This window comes from Embiotoca jacksoni, unplaced genomic scaffold, assembly GCF_022577435.1.
Source record: "Embiotoca jacksoni isolate LCO1_2020_lvr unplaced genomic scaffold, fEmbJac1.0.p SCAF_14, whole genome shotgun sequence".
NCBI classification, from domain to species: Eukaryota; Metazoa; Chordata; class Actinopteri; family Embiotocidae; genus Embiotoca; species Embiotoca jacksoni.
Genome location: NW_027185274.1, coordinates 6,191,507 through 6,206,503, shown reverse-complemented (window position 1 = coordinate 6,206,503; position 14,997 = coordinate 6,191,507). Strand labels below are relative to the sequence as shown.

Sequence of the window (14,997 nt, the reverse complement as noted above, 5' to 3'; positions counted from 1 at the left end):
AGAAACTGCAGGGGTCGGCAGGCCAATCTATTAAGTACAGAAGTAACAGAAATAGGTTTGTGACTGCGGGGCCCTCAGTTTAGATATCCGGACAAATGCTGGCTAGAGGATCATAAATACGAGAGCTGTTTTATTCCCTCAGTCATCACCACTCGCAATGTGCTCTTGAGCAAAGCAGTGAAACTTCAAATGCTGGATTTCCTTTTCTCTCCACTGCCTCAGGCTTAAGTGTGTTCCAACTCCACTCCAACTCAAAGCTTAAACTTTCACTTCGTGGTCCCCAAGGAGAAACCTGTCATGCAGGTAAAAGACAAAGAGAAGTACCTAAATCATGCAGTAAGCACTAAAAAACCTCTAATTTCTTATTTGAATGGATGATTTTTACAGTGGTATACATGGTATTAGATGTTGCCACAGCAGTTCTCAGCTGTGTCTCGTAAAATGGAAATACCAGAGGTACACTCTGGTATTTCCATTTTACGCTCTTCAATTTTGGGATGCACTGACAACCGCAACCAGACACCTGTGTTGGGGAGCAGATGGTGAGATTTCTGAACCAGGCTGGTGAGCATTGGAGCAGTTTGATTTCCAGATTGAACCTGTCATTCAGGACATTCATTGCCTAAAGTAAGGTCATGTCTACTTTGTTGTGATGGCATGTTTTTTTTTTTTTTTTTTTTTTTCCCATGAGGGGTAAAGCGTGTCTACCAGAGGTTATACTAGGTCTTGAGGTGTAAAATCAGCAAACTTTGACTCCACGGACCATTTTGAACTTTCCTCTCAGCAGCTTTAGTTGTTTGATGGCCCGTGTTTTTATTCTTGCTGATTATTATGAGCTGCGGAGCAAAGAAGTGCAAATAGCTACAACAGAAAGAAGATATGTTTTGATTCTGTGTGGAATCACATTTGCCTTTTCATTAAATCTTTTTTTTTTTTTTTTTTACCAGCATGTCTTATCGTCCTTTAAGATGGATGACAGAGAGTGGGTGTCTGTCGGGATGTGACAACTCTGATTCTATAATTAAAACACATATAAATGGTTCATTAAAGTTGTTTAAGTGACATTTGTGCTCATTATAACCTGACTGCAAATACTTAAATCTACTGAACTGCAGAAGTGATTTTAATCTAAGTTTCCTTCAGGCTGTATCTCTAATGACCTCACAGAGAGGGCAGAGGCAGCTGCTGGTCTGAAGCTTATTGATGGGATTCTCTTTTTTTCCCCCATTATGGACTAAATGGAGCCTAACGTGTGCTTATTTCTAAAGGAGCTCAAGGAAAGAGAAAACCTGCTGCTCTAAGTTTACATTGTGTCTCTTTAGATTCAGTCCAAAGATGAGACGAACTGGTAGTGCGAGAGGAGATTTGTAGCAGTTGGCGCGGAGATGAAACATGGATTTGCTTGACAAGCAGAGATAAATCACGAGCTGACAGTGAAAGTCTGTCATCCAGCATCTCGACACTTAATTAATTTGGGATTGACCTGCGCCCTGAATGCTCAGAAGATCCATATGCTACTGTTTATGCTCCTGGATATCGATGCCAAAATATGAAAACAGGTTCTGGGTCTATTCCTGATAAACATAAGACATAAACTGAAATAAACAACACACTGGACAGATTGCCAGTGCTTAATAAACTTTAGCTCGTGGGCCAAATTTAAAGACATTATCATTGTGGGTAGGTTTCAGATGGAGGCAGTGAAATCCTGTTTATCCCGTGTCCCACGAGTCTTTTCTATCAGCGTCTCTGCTCAAAGCAATTCTGTCCAAAACCTCCCTTGTCCGAGCAGACACAAGCCAACACATTCCCTTTGCAGCTTTAGAGAAACTGTTTTATTAGTCCAAAAAATTAAGAAATTTGGACGCATCCTTCAGCTTTTAGTTGCTTCTGTTGTTCCCTCTTCAGAGAAATCTCTTGGACTGAACCCTTTTTAAAATGCTCATGATCCTGGGCTGGTGGTTTCTACAGACCGACGAGTCATCTGTCTCTGCCCTAAAGTTGAAGAAGTGAAAGAAGAAGAGGCGGTTTGGCCTCATGTTCTTTCTGCTCGAACTGTCTGTGGCCTACTTTTGCCATTTTAAATTCTTAATAGCCAGTGAGTGTGGCAGGGAAGTCTTGGACAGAACAAGCTGCCAAGTCTTAAAATAACCTCAGAAGCAAATGAACAGTGTCATTTCATTATTCTCCCTATTCCTCACCCTTCGTTTATATGCACTACTCTGCCGTCATTGTAATTATCAAGCACTACACTTCAAAATGTTTGGTGTTTTGGAGTTCACTGAGCGTCTCTTCATATTGTCTAAACTATGAATGTATTCCTCACATTATTATCACTTCAAACACCGTCACTTCCCCGGGAAGTTGTTCTGCTGGATGTTTCTATCCGACAGCGTCTGTTGGGATGGCACAAACAGAGGACAGATTCATCATTCCACATAATTAGAGTCTTAATTTGAACACCTTGCTCCTCTCAGTTCATTTGCAAAGCTACTCTCCTGCTGCCTGGCCCACAAAGGCAGGCTGGAGCGCTATCTGGGTCGCCTGGTTACATAGCGAGTGGTCCTATGTCACGTGGATACCCCCCTCCCCCCACCTTCAAACCCACCCACAGCTGATGGACCCTTGCCTCAGATCGGAACAACAAGAGTAGTCGCCAGCCAACAGGTTGGCCCGCCTCGAAGTGAGCCCGTTTGAGCTCTTCAGCCCAAAATGGTCAGTGTTGCTGAGCCAGTAGCCGAAGCCAAAGCATCAATCATCGCATTATGCCTGCCACGCTTATGAATCAGCTATTAGAGATTAACAAACTAAGAAGCTTCCATGCACAATATCATCTCAGAGATGCTTCAATGTTCCACACAAAAGAGTTAATCTGATAAACTACAGGAGACTGCCATGTGACAACAACATCAGCTTGTTAAAATATAATTTGGCACGAGTGACAACGTGCAACAAAGGTCAGATTCGGGCAACATTTAAATTGAGAAAACCAAAATGTGATGCATCACTCAATTGTCATATAGAAGTTATTCTCAGCACCTTAAGGACTCCTCTACGACACTCCACTCTTGACATTGGAAGTTACCGTTGACCAAGCTGCTTCAAGTTAGATGTTGGTTGAAAGCTTGAACACAAATAACCTTGAGGTCAGATTGTTGTGTCAACTTCTGTTTCTGTGGTCAAGAACGAACTGCGAAGCTCAAAATGATTACCATTATTATCTTGTTTTCCTCTATGATCAAGATCCATAGACTGATATGGGACGGGCAACGCAGCTCTTTCATCATTTTTGAAATGGACTTTTACTCAGTTAGCAGCAGAAGCCATGAAGGAGCAGATTGTTCCCTTAAAGTAAAATTCTACGTTAGTAAAGCTAAAAGGATGTTTGCCTTCTAATCAAGGAACAGTTCAATACACTTTTACACTTATGTGTTCGTCTAATCCAAACACTGTATATAAAAGTGGATGTGGCTTTCGGGTCTGAAAATTGAGGCCGATGCAGAAGAGACTCAAGCTGCAACACCACCGAGTGCTGTTAGAGGCTGGCTCCAAAAAGCCTCCAGCGCCATAGACTCCCATTCAACTTCTCTATTGAAATTTGCAGCCAATAAATTTTTTCCACTAGTTATTTTGGTTTTGCGAGCTGAAGTCCTTCTTATTAGTTTTCTGGCAGTTCATCTGAAAATAATTCAGCCTTTAATTAGAAAATAAGCCACAAAAAGCTGTGTTTTTGGGGGTGTGTCTGTTTGATTGACAGGCCTGTGGTGCAGTCAGGTTAAGGATATCGGTGGGCGGGGCGTAGTATTGTCAGGGTTTCATCAGATCAAGTCAGATCCACCACTAGCCCTTTAACCAGCTCGTCCCAATACAGTCACTTTTAACTAGCAAGATGGCGACGGCCAAAATCCAAAGTCAAGGCTTCATAACGCTCATTCACAAACCACCATCCACTGTTGGCTTCTGCTTGGTGTAAACAGTGTCAGCTATACATATAACATGGTCATTTGGTTGCGCTTTAGAGGTGTTGATAAGAAGATCATTTTTTTTAAACTTTTGGACAGCTGCTTCCTTTTTATGTCGAGCGAACCAGCTGCTGGCAGCAGTTTAATATTCAGTGTACAGTCTTCAGCATAATTGCCAAAATGTCAAACTGCCTCTTTAAATGAAGTAAAATCTTCTGAAATCTGCCTCCTTTAAGTCCTTCAACCAAGCAACATTGGTGGGAAAACAATCACTGGCAGACAGCTTTTCTTGTGATTTAAATAGAAAACAGATTTTCATTCTCTCGCTGCACAGCTTTGGTAAATCAGCTGGCTGATTGAACCAAACCTCCAGCTGATCACAGGGAACTCCCTCATTTATTTACTGGCCTGCTGGTTAGTTTGTTGCTCCTTTCATCACTGCAATGTGCTCTGTGGCAGCGGGCTGTACAATCCCAAAGTGAGGAAACCAATTCCGTGAGACTGGCGACACCCACACTAATAAAAGAAACACAGAAAAATCTAATCTTGCCAATTTCAAGCCTCATTAAGTTGTGTAACAGACGGGAGTTTGAAAAAATAATTTGAAGCGGAGTTGTAATGTATTTTCCCCTCTTTTCCTTCATCTCTTCTCAGTGGAAACTGCTGTGAATCAAAAGTATTTTTCACCACAGCACCAGCTGTATTAGGAAGAAAACAAATTATTATTTTTTTTATTCTAAAAGTTATTTGTAGTTTTGTGGTTTCAGAATTTGTATCTGGGCCACAAAGGCATTAGCACTTCTGGGCTTGGTGTCGACTGCATTATGTGAGAGCTGAGAGTTTCACTGCTGCAAAGCAAAAATCCCCCAAAATAATGTAGGATTTAAAAAAATAAGTTTGTGAGTCAGTGTGAGAGGTTTGATCAGAGCTTTTCCGGGAACGGCTCCTTGGTTTCATGACAGCTGGCCTGCTTTTTGCATCGACTCCTAATTTTACCTAAAGCCCCCCCCCCCCCCCCCCCCCCCCCTCTGCCTGAACCTCAGATGAATACAATGGAAGGAAAACAACCGCATGCGTGTCTCACACACCGACGGGCATGTGCACCATGCTGAGGTGGCTCGGCAACGGCAGCAGTTGTGAGCACGATAGGAGAGCAGTTCATTTGTTAGTTAATAGACTAGGGGGGGGGGGGGGGGGGGTCATCTTAACATCATCACCTCCACTAATGAAATGGGACGCGTGCAGCTGAGATTCTCTGCCGTGTGGTGCGCCAGGCTGACCGCGCAAATGTCTGAGCATTGCCAGTCAGCGTAAAACAGCTAATGTCTATGACAAGCAAATCAGCACAGCCTCAGTACACTTTCACACCTGTAAGTCCAGACTGACGTCCAAATCAAAGTGCATGTTTTTTGTTCCATTGTAAATATTTGACCTGGTTCAGTTTGGTTTTACGTTGCAATTTTGCAAGCACACTAAAGAACTTTGCATGACATACCTACGTTCATATACTTGATATTGCGTCTGACGTTCAGCCTTTCTCTTTTGAATGAAGAAAAAAGAAAGAACAGATCCATTTTGTTGGCACTATATTATTATCATATTCATGGTGTTATGACTGGCACTTATTTTCCTTATAAATTTCAGCATTTTATGTATTTTTTTAAGCCGAGGTTTGATTTCGTGTTCGGACCAAATTACAGTTGAATAGTTTTCTCTTGTCCTCATGTGCTACCACGGCTCATTTTTACATCTTTTACGGTTCTTTTACTTCTTCCATTACTTAATGAGTGATGATGCAATGCCTCAATTTCCTGTTATGGGGCCAAAAATAAAACCACCAAACTGTAGTTTAGTTTCATCAAGACCACCTCTTTTGGTCAGAACACGTTTCGGTCCCCCGGTCCGCGCCGTGGTCCGAGGCACCTTTCACACCTCGTAGTTTGACTCAGACCAAACTGGGAAGTCCAAAGGTTTGGACCAAACAAGACAGGTGTGAGAGCTCCCTCGGTCGACCTGTCTGCGCTGAGGAACTTCATTGAAAGTAAAAGATACTAACCTGCTCATTACCACACCCAGGATCAGCATGAGGACTAACAGAAACCACTTTCCTAAAAACCCACTGGAGGTATATTCCCTGAATCAATTGTGGAAAAAGCACGAGAGCATTTCAGCATAACAAATGTTATTAAACAGTTTACTGAGAAAAACTTAAAAACTTAATGAGGGGTGTCATCATTAAATAGTGTGCTGCCATTTTGTTGGTGCCAGAGGTGCAGAGGATGCCATGCAGGTACATATCTGGACTGGCAGCTTATATACATATCAACCTTATACATGCTTCTTTGTGGCTATCAAATGCCTCTATTTATGTTCTAACTACTGTAGTCGACCTACGGTCTGTCTTTTCAGAGAAATAAGGTCCCAGGGAAACTCAGTCATTATGTTTCATGGTAATTACTGACCTACGTGCTGCAGTGCAAGAGTAGAAATCCACCCACTTCCTCCTTACCGTCAACCAGACGTGTACTGGCTGCCCAGCAAAGGAAAGAAAATCCAAAAAAATCTGCAGTGGGGAGTTATTGACCCAGCACTGATTTGGCAATGCTTCAGTATGCCCTGTAGCCCTTATGACAGTATGGTTTATGTAACTGCCAATGGAGCTCATACAGATGAGTGGTCTGTAACGCACAACCCTGCATGTGCGCGCGCACACACACACACACACACACACACACACACACACACACACACACACACACACACACACACACCACCAGTTGTAAAGAGTGCACACAGTCACCCACTGCCTGCACAGTGAAGATGAGCAGGCTGATTTGTGAAGAGCTGAAGAGGCAGGAGGAGAGTGAGGTTAGAGTATCAAGAGGGAAACAGCGTTCTGCCGTGCTTTCAGCAGAGAAGCAGCATCCACACACCGAACGTCGCCTTAAAGGGAGCAGAAGCAGAGTTCTGTGCCTTCGAGGAGGACATGAACATGTCATTGTCATGGAAACAAGGCATCTCCACATGCATCTCTCCGGGAGAGTGTTGATATGTTTCTATGCACCAGTGAATTTGTAATGTTATAAAGCAACACTGAACCAACGTGTCAGACGGGACTACGTCCTCTCTCACAGAGAGTCGGATTAACGCGAGAGTTGAAGATTGACACCATTATAATGTTTGGAAGTTAAAGCTATGACACGTGTAAATGAACCTCTGTCACATTAAGGCCTCAGTGACACAATGCTGACGAAACCTCGCCATGTAAATCTTTCTGTATTTCACAGAATACAGAGGTTTGAAATTTATGTCTGGTGAGACATTTCCACTTTGGCTGGATGAATGCAAACTGCGTATGCTCCGCGGGCAGAGCGTTCGCACCAGAAACCTCAACCAGCTATTTTCTAGATTAGCCCTATGTTCAATTTAAGGAGGATCAAATTTAAACGTGCGGCTCTGTTAGATTCTCTAAAAGTCATTGGACTGAAAGGATCACATCTTGATAGAGTCATCTCACTGACGCTGGGAATAATTTATCCACCGTTTTACAGCAGCACGTGTCGACAGTGCAGACGTGGAGACAAACGCTTCACACTGAAGGTTTAAATTTGAAGCTACGGGCACTTTACAGTTGGCTAGCATAAAGACAGTAGCAGCGTTTCTAAAGCTAACAGTTATATATTGTTTACGTAATTTGAATGTTATGCAAACTAGGTGTAAAAGTGACTTTTCACAGTTAGCCAGTAGAACTACATGAAGTCACTGTGACTACCCAACTTCTCATTTTTGATCCTGTAAAACATCAACCTTTTACACTTGAAGATGCCACCAGGAAGCAATGAGCTTAGCATGGCATCGGGGCTCTCTGGAGTCTCGGCTCAACAAGGCTGCAAGGCTTTTGTCGTCAGGCAGATTTTTTTTTTACATTTGAACTAAGCCAGGCTTGCTTCTTCTCGCTGTTCCGAGTCTGCAAGGCCAAGCTAATTATATCATAAGCTAGAGTTTATATATATATATATATATATATATTATATATTATATATATATATATATATACGTGTGTGTGTACGTGTGATATCAGTCTGCTGTTGTAACTCTCCCCCAAAAAAACACAAGCGTATTCTCCAAAATGTTGAACTATTCATGTTCTTTGTAGAAACACAAGTATAAACTGTGGAAACTGTGTAAATGCACTACTTTCAGGCTCCATGTCGACGTGGATCTGTTTTATTAAGATGTAACCGCAGGAGGATTAAATCAGACTGCAGGCTTGATTTTTGGACATAAATTAATATTAATTTGGACATCCCCTGAAAAAGAAATGGTTTGAAAACTGAACTGAACTGCTTTCATTTTCACTCACATTCAGCACACATGGACTAAAAACGAGATCGCACAAAAGTCGGGTTCAAAGTAGCAGCTCGTCTCTGCATCCTATTCTGCAGGGCAGATAACAGAGTGAGGAAAATAAAGGTTCGCTCTCAGCAGAATGAAAGGAGGAGGATGTTTTTAAAATAAAACCTCCTCGCTCTCTTCCCTCTCCGTTCCCCCGATGAATGCCCAATCAGAGATAAAACATATTTACATTTCTCTGATGTGCAATGTGCTTACACTATATGCTTCTGGATCTTCTGTTATTCTGCTTGACTCACCCCATGTTTAGGAATGTGTGCGTGCATGTATTATTGTCTGTACTGTATGTGTGTGTGTGTGTGTGTGTGTTTATGTTTTCTCCTTATAGTGTCCTAATTGAAAGCCTTGAGGCACAAATTCTGATGCAGCCACTGTGGAGTTTGCAGAGTGTACGCCACAGATTGTGTGTGTATTTCACTTAATGGCACACAAAAACACACACACACACACACACACACACACACACACACACACACACACACGCACACACACACACACACATACACACACACACACACACACACACACACACACACATCAAAACATTGTTTGCTGACCTTGTGTTCCTCAGAGTCCGTTAATGATTAATGAGACGCACAATATGTATCTCTCTTCTTTCCATCTCCCTCGTCAGCATCATGTAATTACTATTTTTTTCTGCTTGATTGGTTTCTCATCTACTTGTTTCCATTTCTCACAGTGCTGGAAGCTGTGTGTCTGTGTGTACGCATGTGTCCCGGTGTGTCTACAGGTGTACTGTTATGTACACCGGTGTGAGCGTGTGCAGGTTTATGTGCACAGTGAGGATAGCCCAGTTCCCCCGTAGTAATCTCACTCATCGGGCTGCTGTTATTGCAATTTACACTTGGCTCGGCTCCAGAGCTGCTCAGCTGTAATGGATCCGCCTCTCTCTGCTGCCTGTGGGACTGTTATAGTTTCTCATCACCTCTGTGCTGAGCTGAGCACTCTCGCCATAAGCACAATGACCCCACGTCGCGTCTTGAATTTGAGCCAAGTCGTAACCTGTTCAACCTTGCAGAGCCTGTTGTGAGTATAACATGATTATCGTGACTGAGCAGCACTTACATCTACAGTGATTTTGTCTCACAGGAGAGATTCATAAAGCATCAACTTCACTGTAATTTCGTAGGTCAGTGACTTTACTATGGGTGACTCAAACAAGCAAAAGTTTGAACAGTTTTATGAAAACATATAAAATATGCTTTAGAGCCATTAAGTGCATGAAGAATTGATTCCACCACTCACTCGTCCCCAGCTGGTCCAAATATGGTCACTTCTGGCTCCACAATACAAGGTGGCGACGGCTAAAATCCAAACTTAAGGTTTCACAATGGCAGTTCAGAAATTAATGGGTGACGCCATTTTTGATTGCCGCTTTGTTGGCAGTCACTATTTTATAGTGAAAATAATGATGGAAATATGACATTTCAATTAGTTTCTAGCTGTTTTTATAGAGATAAATGGAAACGATTCTAAAATAATTGAGGTGAGCTCAAATAATCGTAATTAGACGATTATGTAATAATTGTGGCCGGCCTCATATTGAAATATTAGTGTTAATGACTGAATAAATGACTTTGTGCATGTGACCCTTTCTCACTGATGACTGAAAGTGCAATCGAGTTGAAGCATTCTAACAGATTGCAAAACCCACAGAAAAACAAGGTGATGTGATGGATTTCTTGCAGACTGCTGGTTCCTGCTTTATTAAATTTATAAACCGTTTGAAGCTGAAAAACACTCCTCAAAAGATATGAAAATAATTTGCTACTATTTTGATAATCAAGTATTTGCCATCCTTCAAGTAAAACTGAATGAAGCTACACCCTCTAAATTGCGAAGATTTGCTGCGTTTTCTTTGTCTTGTATAAAATACACTGATTATCATTTGGGCAAACAAAACACACATTTTCTGCCATTTTAATTTCATAGACTAAAGAATTAATTGATTTAATGAAAACAAATGTAAAAACTGAACAGGAAAACAGGAGGAAGGAGCTCCACCTATGATTGCCAACTCATCAGTTTGAAATGTGATGCTACTGGTTTGCTTTACAAAACAAAAACAACAACAACACTGTCAATAACAGTGTTGATGAATCTTCCACTGAACTGATAAGAAGGTGATGAATAAACCATGATTATTTTTAAATTGCAGTATTTGCAATTGGTCTTGTCATAACTATGCTGCAATGTTGCATCAACTTCAAAGCTCCAAAAGAAAACATGGAGAATTCGACCGAATGAGCTTGAGGGCAGTTTTGTTTGTAGAGGGTGCTGATGCAGTGCAGTGCGATCGGACCGGCCTCCTGTCTTTCAGTAAGCTGGTGCTACAGCAGTTTTTGGGAGACATACATTGTATTGTGATAGAGCAGTTACAGTAGCTCCAACGCAGGAAGCAGCTAATTTCATGGCCATTACAAAAACGCTGCTGGAGAGACTGGGTTACTCTCTTTGAACTCGGATTAGTAACAGGGAAGAACAAATCTAAGCTCTTATCTGGTTCTGATATTTGTTTGGAGCTGCAGGGGGGCTGGAGGACAGCTCAGCTGTGTACTACTGTAACGTGAAACACAACGAAGCAATTTGACAGGTCGTTTCACGTCAGGTTTTTCCTGACAGACGAATGAAAAGCGAGAACAGGTATCACTGATATGCATGACAGGTAAGCACGCAGTGTTATGCGCACGTACAGTATCTCCCACTTCAAGTAATGAGTTTTTAAAATTCAGAATTGCATCAAAGAACAGCCTCAAATTAGACGTTTCTCCCCAAAAGGCGCGAATGTGTTGTTCTCTGAGCAACCGAGGATGCTTCGTACTCTCACCACCCGTGCCTCTCGCCAGCATCAAAGCGCAGCACACGCTGTTTGAAATTCATTGAAACGCATTGGATTAATAATGCAGAGAGAGAAGCTCAGAAAAGAGGACACATAACATGATGCCTTCTTGACTCCTCAGCTATTACAGCATGGAAACCTTTCTGACATGACCAATTGGAAAGCTTTGAACGAGCAGGGGAATAGCTGTGAAAAGGTTGCGGTGAATGTAGCTGGAGCTAAAATCCCCCAGGAGGCAGCCAGATACATTCTGCCTAAATTAAACCATTACCTTTGTCTGCTTTGTTACTGTGCAGTCTCCTCGGTGCTTTCCTTATACATTTTTTCAAAGTGGACGAAGAAAAAAAAATCAATATCAAATGGTTGAAATTCAATAAAATACCAATAAATCTTACTTATTTGAATAGTATGTTCAGCTCACAGATTTTCAAAATGCTGAGGAAAGTACACCAAGGTTACATCAAGCCCCGATGATAATAACAATAGGATGTATTACTACACAGATGAAGGCCCTTATTTATCTTCTGTAAGCCACTTGATTTGAACGTTATCAGTCTACTGAAAAGGCGGGTATAATCACAAATCTGTCCCAAACATATGGACTATAGCAGGGGCCGATGAAACCTACTAGCAGGTTCAGGAAGCTGTTGTGATCCAATTATTTTAATCCAATGTTCAAACTGGGCAAAATGTACCTCTACTGATTGTAGTAATTATGACAGGAACAAAAGAGGAAGTCAGGAGATGTTGTATAAAGAATGAGAAACTGTTCGCTCCAATATCCATACTACCATAATATTTATTATCAAGAAAAAGATTGTCCAAAAGATGTCCCAATACATAGTATGTTTGATGGCGTTAACGCTCCGCCCAGTTTCAACCCGTAAATGGAAGAAGGAAAAGAAGGAGAAGAAGAAGAAGAAGAAGAGGAAATATAATTGGAGCATAATCATTCCAAATCACATCCTTTATTTTTTTACTGGTTTCTTGTTACGACCACCAGGTTCCAGAAATATATTTCACTGCAAAGACTGAAAGTCTGACTTTCCCTCTGTACTCCATTTTCTTTCTTTTCCCTCTCAAACAGAGGAGGCCATCAGAGACTTGATTCTGGTCATTTATCTTCCCAGTGCCAATGTTTGCATAGTACATCTTAACTGCAGAGGGAGGTATTGATCCCGCTTTCCTCTCTCCATCCCCTCCTCCTCACTGTAGGAAGGAAAAATCATCACAGCTCCCACCCCGGCAATGCATATGACAACCCAAACTGTGAAATGGTCTGCCAGCTGGTAATAAACTGTGAAGAGCTGATGATAAGGTGACATTGTAATTTGTGCAGTAATTTCATATGAGAGATATTTTCTTTCCAGCACAAACATGGCCAAGCTCAAATTGACTCACTGATTGCATGGGGACTCTCCATCTTCTACCAATCTGTGTGGTTTCAGATGGAAATCACACAGTAAAAAGTGTTATAAGCAACATCAATTCTCACTCAATATAATGTTTGGACAATTTTTGTGAGTTTCCATGGGGGAAACATTTCCTCTAAGGTGTTGACTTTGTAAAAATGTATGTACATACTGAATGTTTTTTTGTTTTTTTTGTGGCAGAGACGAATTGTTGGATTTTAGAGTTTTTGCACGCTTTCTCTCCTGCGAATACTTTGGTCATGACTGTGAAGATAAATGGTCGTCCAAGGCGGTCCCTAAAACAGGCCCAGGGACAGGGATAGCCAATACTGAATTAATTTAGCATGGGCTGATTATGGAGGAGCTGCAAACAAGAGGATCATTTGATGCTATCAGGCTTTTAGCTGCAATCCCTCTGAACAGTGGTGAGCTCTCTGCATATCAGTAATTGATTGCTAAAAATTGTGAAAACTAAAGAAATAAAGTCTTTCAATGCAGTAAGATCATTTTAACCTGTCCAAAAGAAAATATGTGAGCTTCATAGGAGTGCATATTAGTCGAGAGTATATAGCGCAGGAGGTGGATTTTTTTCCCCCCCTCATTTTCGTCCCCTTGGAAGCGTACCAGAGTCGTATCCAACTCACCCCTAACCCGGACTCTTACCCAATTCAACGCTAACCACAGTGGCTCATGTCATATTAAGCAAATACAAAGCTGGGGAACATCTTTTCCAGGTTCCCATTATGTGTTATATGAGCTGGGGGAAAAAAAAGGAAAGACTTCCTTTTGCCCATTTGCAGTCTTTGTGCTATGTTTAGCTAACCTGCTGCTGGTTGTAGCTTTACTGTAATGGAAGTGTATGAGAGTGGTATTGGCGTTTTGCCAAACTCGTGATGACGACGGAGGCTGAATAACACTGGGTTCATCTCGTATTACCAACCACGAGTTGGGACAGTTCCTTAAAACCACGTTTCGTGTTGCCATGACAACAAAGATGGCAAATCTATTGAAAGTAGTAACTTTAATGCACAACACGGTTCAAGTGATCAGTTTAACCCAAATCACTGTCTTTCCCTCACCACGTGGTTTTTGTAGGTGTTTTTTTTTTTTTCTTTTTTCTTTAAACGGAGTGATGAATAAGAAGATTGTGATGTAACTCCTCACCACAGCCATTCCTCCTCACTTCCTCTCCTCAGTCCACCTTTGATCCTTTTCTTCTCCATCCTTCCTCAGCTTTCTTTATCATTGATACTGTGATATCTCCTCTCTTTCTGGCTCTGCCGCATATTAAAAGCAGGACTATAAAATGGTTCTAAGAATAGCTTTGCCTAATCTGCTCACTGTGATGGAGCGTCACTCCTGTACTCTTCTCCAATACAATATCTGCTTTGTCGTTGTCACGCCTCAAACACTGTCGCTACCTGTCTGATCCCAAAAGACCGCAAAGTATAAATCAGTCAGATTCACACAGTGAACGCCTCATTATAAAGGTGAAACTTTCCACGTTCCCTTGTGTTTACTCTCATTTTAAATACACACACAAAAAAAAATTGGAATACATACATTAACACAGCCAGTCTGGGTGTTAAATCTCTGGAGATCAGCTTCCTATTTGTAGTTTAATAAGAGAAAAGCGAATTTGTTTGGAATACAGAGGTAATATGGTGCGGCAAATAAATGGCTGTCGGATAATGAAAGGTGACATTTAGACAAATGTTCCCGTTTTAGTATGCAAGAGTGTAATCATTGTGTTATAGCAGCTAAGTGTGGCTATGTACCGTTACGCAACATCACATCTAAAGTCATTTGTTGAGCAAGAGAGCACCTGACAGTCCTTCAGGCTGTGGAGAAAAGACGTTTGGTTCTTCTATACACTCACTGGTTTTCTTGTTTACATCCATCAGTCTGTGTACTTTAGCACCTCTGTCTGTTGTGACGTGGAGTGAATTTTAATGAGAACGTGTGTGTAATTATTGTCAAAACCAACGTTGTACAATCAAGATAAATTCCCACACACACACACACACACACCATTCATGGATGCATGTCTTCGTATTAAAAGAATATATGAAAATGATATGCATGTGTAATATATACTTTTAGTGGTATGAATTGTTTTGATAGCGTATGTAATATGAAAGTTGTCACAAATTTTTAAAAATGTAAAATGATAGGACCTTATTCACTAAAATAGACTTGCACTATATGACCTTAGAATTTTAATTTATCATTTCTCCCCGACTTCTTCCTGTGAACTCTCACTGTTGAAGTTTAAGCGCTTATTCAAAGCTGAGTATTCAAGTATTCATGCAGCAGTATGAATGATATAAGGAGCTTGTATATCTTCTTT

General features: G+C 41.3%; 1 protein-coding gene across 1 annotated transcript in view; it reads left to right on the top strand.

The window, feature by feature from the left end:
• pcp4b (Purkinje cell protein 4b) overlaps positions 1–14,997 on the top strand; it is a 38,914-nt gene that overhangs the window by 9,601 nt on the left and 14,316 nt on the right. The gene's annotated exons all lie outside the window — the stretch shown is intronic.